Source organism: Trachypithecus francoisi, unplaced genomic scaffold (assembly GCF_009764315.1).
Source record: "Trachypithecus francoisi isolate TF-2019V2 unplaced genomic scaffold, Tfra_2.0 Lachesis_group12, whole genome shotgun sequence".
NCBI lineage: Eukaryota > Metazoa > Chordata > Mammalia > Primates > Cercopithecidae > Trachypithecus > Trachypithecus francoisi.
The window spans coordinates 83,684,647-83,692,824 of record NW_022681457.1 but is presented as its reverse complement, the minus strand read 5'-3'; positions in this window follow the sequence as shown (position 1 = coordinate 83,692,824).

The window sequence follows — 8,178 nt, the reverse complement described above, 5'->3', positions numbered from 1 at the left end:
AAGTGCTCAGGTAGGAAAACCTGTTAGGTTTGAAGAACTGAATGAAAGCCCTGAGGCTGGAGGGTGGTGAGCTGAGCATCGACCATCAGGCAGGTAGGCAAGGGTCAGATCACTGGGGCACCAAATCAAGAGTTTGGGTTGTGTCTCAAGTGGGATGGTAAGCCACTGGAGCCAGGAGGTCACCCTGCATGGCCCATCAGGACCAAAACCCTGTGACCCTGTGGAAGAGGGAGATTAGGGAAGTCAGGAGGGGCTCAACCAGCTGTAGCGGAGTCACATGTAAAGGAGGCAAGGGCATTAAGTTCTAAAATCAGTAGGTAAGGCAAAGTCATATGTGGTCCTTAAGAATTCAGTAAAGAGGCTGAGTGCAGTGGCTCATGCCTATAATCCCAGCACTTTAGGAGGCTGAGGTTGGTGGCTCACTTGAGGTCAGGAGTTCAAGACCAGCCTGGCCAACATGGAGAAACCCCATTTCTACTAAAAATAAAAATAGAAAATTAGCCAGGTGTAGTGGCATGCTACTTGGGAGTCCCAGCTACTTGGGAGGCTGAGGCAGGAGAATTGCTTGAACCCAGGAGGCAGAGGCTGCAGTGAGCCCAGATCATGCCACTGGGTGACAGAGCAAGAGTCTGTCTCAAAAAAGCCAAAAAATTCAGTAAGGAGCATATTACATTTTTATGAGTTCAATCCTTATAGTAATAGGTATGTTTTTACATATGCTACATAGTAATATGCAGTATATGAAAAAGCATATATGCAGTATATGGAAAAAGCATATACACTATATACAAAGTGTATAATTTAATATTGCTTTTCTTTTTTTTCTTTTTTTTTTTTTTGAGACAGGGTCTTGCTCTGTCACCCAGGCTGGAGTAATGACACAATCATATGCCAAGTGGAAAAATCATATGCCAATGGCACAAGTTGCAGTCTTGAACTTCCGGGCTTAAGCCATCCTCCTGCCTCAGCCTCTGGAATACCTGGGACTATAGACATGCACCATCCATCACACCCAGACTTTTTCCCCTCCCTCCCTCTTTCCCTCCCTTCTTTCTTCCTTCCTTCCTTCCTTCCTTCCTTCCTTCCTTCCTTTCTTTCTTTCTTTCTTTCTCTCTCTCTTTCTTTCTTCTTATCCTTTCTTTTTCTTTTTCTTTTTTTTGTAGTAGAGATGAGGTCTTGCTATGTTGTCCAGGCCGATCTCAAATTCCCGAGCTCAAGCAATTTTCCTGCCTCGGCCCCCTAATATTGCATTTAAATACATAAAAGAGAGAAAAGTGAGTTGGCTTGTGCCTGTAAAGTTGTTTGTGTGAATTACAATGTAAGTACACTGAGACTCCCCAGAATGGATGCTGTTGCTGCCCTGTCCAGATCCCCTTTCCCAGCTGTCATGATGTAGACTACTAACAATCACAGCTACCCTCTTCTCTTAAGAATTGTCCTCAGCCAAATAGAAGTTTCCCATCTCTCCCGCCCTAGTCCTTGCCAGTCCTGGGGACAGATTAGTGAGGGGTATAAAAGGCTGGTCCCCTTGCCTCAATGTGAGACTGACTCTGTGGAGTAATTGGCTGGGACCAATTCATCTTTCCTCCTTCCTTTCTCTCTCTCTTTCAAAATTTATTATTATTATTATTTTTAGATACAGGATCTCACTATATTGACCAGGCTGGTTTTGAACTCCTGACCTCAAGCAATCCTCATGCTTCAACCTCCCAAAGTGCTGGGATTACAGGCATGAGCCACTGCATCTGGCCAGATGATGAACTTGACCTCTGATTGCCACATAACTGGGACTCAGAGACCTTCTTGCACATCTGTGGAAAGGGGAGTTTGCTCTGAACTGCATTTCCTCACCAGCATCACCCATTCCTTAAGAGTCAGGCTGATAAACGAGTCAATGCTGAGCCCAAACCAGGCAGGATTAATCATTTCCTCCTCCACGCTGCTGCTGCTGCTGCATCCTGTGTCTGAGTCATTTCCTCATCCTTAATAGCTAACATGATGCCCAGTACAAAATAGGTATGGGGGAACCTTTACTGAATGAATGTCATTGAATCTGACACCGTTGGATGTTGGATCCACTCAGTCCACTTGGCCACACTTTAAGCAGCATGAGGGTAGAGCCAAGTTTTTTTGTTTTTGTTTTTTGTTTTTTGTTTTTTTGTTTTTTTTGAGACACTACACAAATAGGTAGAGCTGAGTTTTACTCTTTGGTGTGGGAAGAGCAGGATGGTGCAGTGCAAGAGCATGAGCTCTGCAGACACTCAGGAGTCCTGTGCTTGAATTCCAACTCTGTGCCTCTGGGTCCTGAAATTTTAGGCAAATTATTTCTCTTGGAACCTCAGTTTCCTCATCTGTAAATTGGGGGTGATATTAACCAGAGTTATGTGACCAGGCAATTAGGAGGATTAAATGAGATAATGCAACTAAAATTTCCATCATTGACCTAACACAAAGTAAGAGCTTGGTAAATATTAATTTTCTCTACTCTGGTATCCCCATAGGACCTAGAACATGGGGTAAATGCTAGGTCACCTTCAGGCCACCCTGGACCATCCAGCTGTAGCTAAGCCATCAGCTGACTAAAACTGCATGAATGAGCCCAGGAGATAAGAGCAGAAGAATCACCCAACTGAGCCCAGCCAAACTGCAGCATATAGTATCATGAGCTAATAAACAATTCTTGCTTTAAGCCCTAAGCCCTAAGCCCTAACAATTTGAAGTCCTTGTTATACAGCAAACAATGACGTTTTAAGAAGAGCTGGGATCGAGCTGGTATTTAGGAGCAACTGAAACCAGGACTCTCTTGTTCTGTCTCATGTCTTCCCTTTTTTCTGCACATTAGCTTCCTTCTCTTTCACAGCACATTGATTTTCTTCATGGTGCAGAGAAAAAGGTTGAGTTTTATAGCTTGCATCTTCAAGATAATGGTGAAAAACTGATTCCGTTTTCTGCATCTCAGATCTAAAATTCCCTGGGAAAAGACTCATTGGCCCAGCTTAGGTCAAGCCTCCCCTTGGACCAATCAACTGTAATGGAGTGGGGAGGGCACTCCATCACAACACACATGCTAGATGACATATGAGCAAAACTATATCCCAAGCACTGCTTTAAGGCTTAACGTGTTAACTGACTTCATCCTCATAATACAACAATCCCATCAGAGCTATTATTTTCTCTGTTTTGAAGTGAGGAAACTGAAAACAAGCCACAGAGAGGTGAAGTAACTTGCCCAAGACTACACAGCTAAAAAGAGGTGCAACCAGGACTTACACCACAGCTGTCTGACTCCAGAATCCACCCACTTAATGACCACAATGGTCTGCCTCTCATACTGAGTTCCTGGGGAGGTTCCAGTAGAGTGAGGGGTGGGCAGGATAGAGGCACTCCAAGGAAATATCTGGAATGCTAACCCAGAGAAGGAAAGCCTCTAGGGGCCCTTGATCTCACTGTCTTCAGGCCTCTAAATGACTCTCACTAGGCAATGGTAGTGGAAGGTTCTGGGTCACCTCAGAAAACAAATCTGGGATCAGTGGGTGGACACCACTGGAAAGTGGGTTTCAGTTCAATGGTAGGAATTTCTTCAGAGTTAGGGATGTTAGTGCTCAAAGTCACACAACAAGCAACGGCTGAACTGGGGTTTAAACTTATGCCTGACTGAGTGCTAAGGCTTTGCTATTAACCACTGTGCCCTATCTTCATTTCCTTCTCAAAATGAGGAAAAGAATATTGGTGGAGGTGGGGCAGGGAGACACAGTGCTTGCATCTACCCACATTTCATTAAAGGCCTGCTGTTTCCCAGCAGATGGAGGCTACTGTGTGATCATCTCCAGTTACTCTGTGGGTTGGCCCCACCCCCTTGGCTGGTGTGTAAATTCCCTGGGGGTAGAGTCATGTGCCCTCTTAAATGCCCAGCCTTGTACTGTCCTGGCTGGGGCCTATGGGATGGGGGAGCTGGGAGGATGCTTCCTGTAGTTCCTCAGTGGCCTCCCAGCATGGCTTAGACTTTGGGGGCAGGGTTGGGCCAGGCAGGAAGGGGCAGCTGGGGGTTTCCTCTGGGTGCGACAGCTTGGCTCTTGCTGGGCTGGAAGCCAAGCCTGGGAAGGAATTTCCCAGTCCTGTCTGAATTCTGTTTTCTCTTTTTATTATTTTTCTAGAGACAGAGTCTCCCTCTGTCACTCAGGCTGGAGTGCAGTGATGCGGTCATAGCTCACTGTAACCTCGAAATTTTGGGCTCAAGTGATCCTCTCTCCTTAGTCTCAAGAGTGGCTGGGACTACAGGAGAGTGACCCCATGCCCCGCTAATTATTATTTTTATTTTTATATATTTTTGTAGCAGTGAGGGTCTCACTTTGTTGCCCAGGCTGGACTCAAACTCCTGGCCTCAAGTGATCCCTCCACCATAGCCTCCCAAAGTCCTGGGATTAGAGACAGACCTGAGCCACTGTGCCTGGCCTGAATTCTGTTTTCTTTGTGGAGGGAGGGAGAATAGCATGAGAAGATGGGTCCTGTTCCTTACCCCCAGCAACTAGCCTTAAGGCGGAAGAGGAGAATTGGGGTAGTCTTTATTTGGGAGGAGGAAACAGCGCTTTCTCATAAGGTATCAGGGTTTGGTGTTTCTCTCCTAGGAAAAGAATAATACTCTCACACCCCCAAAGCTACTAGGAGCCCAGGGAAGTCTTGGCTTAGTTGGGTGACCATGCTGTGAAATAGAAATATAAATGTGGGCCAGGTGCAGTGGCTCACGCTTATAATCCTAACATTTTCCGACACTGAGGCAGGCAAATCTTAAGCTCAGGAGTTTGAAACCAACCTGGACACTATGGTGAAACCCTATCTCTACTAAAAAAACAAAACAAAACAAAACAAAACAAAACAAAACAAAACAAAAATTAGTTGGGTGTGGTGGTACATGCCGGTAATCCCAGCTACTTATATCACTGAGGGATGAGAATCGTTTGAACCTGGGAGGCGGAGGTTGCAGTGCATCAAAATGACACCATTGCACTCCAACCTGGACTCTGTCTCAAAAAAAAAAAAAAAAGAAGAAGAAGAAAGGAGTATAAATGTGAGTCACATATGAAATTGGAAATGTTCTAGTAGCCACACTTAAGAAAGTAAAGAGAAACAAGTGAAATAATTTTAATAACAATTTTTATTTAACCCAGTATGTCTAAAACAATATCATTGCAACCTGTAATCTGTAATTAATATACAAATGATTAATGAGACATTTCACAGTTTTTGTACTAGATCTTTGAAATTCAATGTGTATTTTTTACTTACATCACATTTTTTTTTTTTTTTTTTTTTAGATGGAGTTTCGCTCTTGTTGCACTGGCTGGAGTGCAGTGGTGTGATCTTGGCTCACTGCAACCTCTGCCTCCTGAGTTCAAGCGATTCTCCTGCCTCAGCCTCCCAAGTAGTGGGATTACAGGCATGTGCCACCATGCCTGGCTAATTTTGTATTTTTTAGTAGAGATGGGGTTTCACCATGTTGGCCAGGCTGGTCTCGAACTCCTGACCTCAGGTGATCTGTCTGCCTCATCCTCCCAAAGTTCTGGAATTACAGGCGTGAGCCACTGCACCTAGCCTTACACCACAATTTTTATTAGCCACATACCAACAGCTCAATAGCCACATGTGACTCATGGCTATCACATTGGACAGAACCATTTCAGACCACAGATTCTGGAAATGAAGATGCAGAAATCTCAGCATTTCTGCATCCCAAGATTGCCTTTGGAAGGACTCTCAGGTCATCTGGTCAAGCCCCTCATACACAAGGAAATGACTTTCCTCGAGGAGACCCACTGCTCCTAGCAAAGTTGATGTCCTCACGTGTGCATCCCAGTCTGGGAAACTCCCCCATTCCAGCAGCCTCCCGCCAGTGGAGATGGGCTGCTGACAGCCAGCCTCAGGGTGTAAAACAGGGGCAAGGGGTTTTACACCTTCCTTTTACACAGGAAGACACTGGAAGGACGTAGAATGGACCCTACCCTGGCGACTTCCTCTCCTCTGTCACCTTCTCCCTTTCTGGAGGGAATGTCACAGCCTGGGCACAGAGCGGGCAGGAATTTTTCTGTTAACTTCCCAAACTGCAACGTAGACTCAGGCCCACCCCTTCCCTTCTGATTCTCCTCTCTCCATACTCATGGCTGCCAACAATGAGCTAGACCCTGCAAGCTACAAAGATAAGAGGCAGAGGCCCTGGGAAGGAGAAACTTTGCTGAGACTTCATGGGGGAAGAAATAGTTAATTTTGCCTGGGGACCCAGGGCAGGCCTCCATGGGGGAGGAGATGTCTGAACAGAAGGAGCAGTGGGGTGGGGAGGCTGGAGGTGGGGGATGTTAGTGATGAGGAGGGACAGCAGCTGAAGGGAAAGGGCATCCAGGAAGAGGGTGACAGTCCAAGAAAGGGGCAGTATGAGGGAGCTGGTCTCCTATTTTCCCAGGGGCCATGGCCGCTGCTGCTCTTTCTCCTCCCAGAAGTTGCCTTGACTTCCCCTATAAGAAAGGGAAAGGAAATTCCTTTTTTTTTTTTTTTTTTTTTTTAACAGAGACAAGGTCTCCCTTTGTTGTGCAGGCTGGTGTCGAACTCCTGGCTTCAAGAGATCCTCCTACCTCTGTCTCCCAAAGTGCTGGGACTATAGGCTTGAGCCACTGTGCCTGGCCAGAGAGTCTGTTTAAAAAAAAATCTGTCTGCTTCACCTGAGTTCCTAAAAAGACAAGCACATGGTAGGCAGCCAATGGAGGCTTGTTAGTGAATAGAGAAGGCAGAGAGCAGACGAAGGGGCTATCAGGCTGAGACCAGGCCAGCTGGGGCACCGAGTACAAGATGGTGGAGGGGCAGGAAGGGGACTGGTGTGTCCTGAGCATCTGGTTTGTCTCCTCATCTTCAGGATCTCATTCACTCCCCCAAGAGTGAGAGGTAGGTGGTACTGCTCCCATTCTACAGAGGAGGAAAATGAGGCTCAGAGAGGTTCAGTGACCATTTGGGGTTATGGCTCGTTCTGTCTGATTTCAAAAGCCCATCTTTCTAGGTGCTTTCTGACATGTCCTCACCTGGTTATTGCCAAAAACTCAGCAGTGACCAAGTTCTTAGTAGGCACCCGTGCCTTTGAATTCCTGGTGAAGTGGAGGGTTCCTGGAAAGGCCTTCTGAAACAGAAGGTCACTACAGGCTTGGTGATCACCCAGTCCCATTCCTCTCCACCCCCAGGTAAGGATGGGAGGCAGCTCTGAGAGGTAAAGTGGCTTGCTCACATGGGCAGTGGGTGACTGGAGGTGGGATTGACCACCCTGCCCCTGGGCACTGACTCATGGCAGCTGCTGTGGGAAAGCCACTTCCAGCCTTGGCTTTCCCAGCCAGGCAATGGGTAGGATTGCTTTGCCAAATCTGCCTGGGCCTAGAGCCAGGGAACTGGGAAAAAGCTGAGCACAGCACATTGCCAGGGTACCTCACCCTCTCCCTGCTCCCAGTGCCAACAGCTTGCATGGGGCATCCCTCATTGTGGGCAGGAGCTTTTCCAGTTTCCAGAGGGACCAGGCCAGGCCCAGGCCATGATGCTCCTCAAATCCCCAGTACCCAGCACAAATCCCCAGTACCCAGTACACACCCACCACGCTGGTATGCTGAGGACTGTCTCAGTTTCAGCACATCCTTTGTCCTAGGAACTCCTCAGTCCTGGGCAAACCTGGGTGGTTGGTCTCCCTAGCCCTGCACCAAATTCATAGTTGGCACTTAAGAAATGTTCTAAGTAGGACAGTTATGGTGGCTCATGCCTGTAATCCCAGCACTTTGGGAGGCCGAGGTGGGAGGATTGTTTGAGCCCAGGAGTTTGAGATCAGCCTGGGCAACATAGGGAGACCCCATCTCTACAAAAATAAAAAGATAAGCCGGGTATGGTAGCGCATGGCTAGAGTTCCAGCTATTCAGGAGACTGAGCCAAAAGGATCATTTGAACCCAGGAGGTCGAGGCTGCAGTAAGCTGTGATTGCGCCACTGCACTCCAGCCTGGGCAACAGATTGACTCTGTCTAAAAAAAAAAAAAAAAGAAAGGAAAAGAAATGTTCCCAGTAAATGAAGGAAATTAGCAAACTAAAGAACAACAGGCCGGGCGCGGTGGCTCAAGCCTGTAATCCCAGCACTTTGGGAGGCCGAGACGGGCGGATCACAAGGT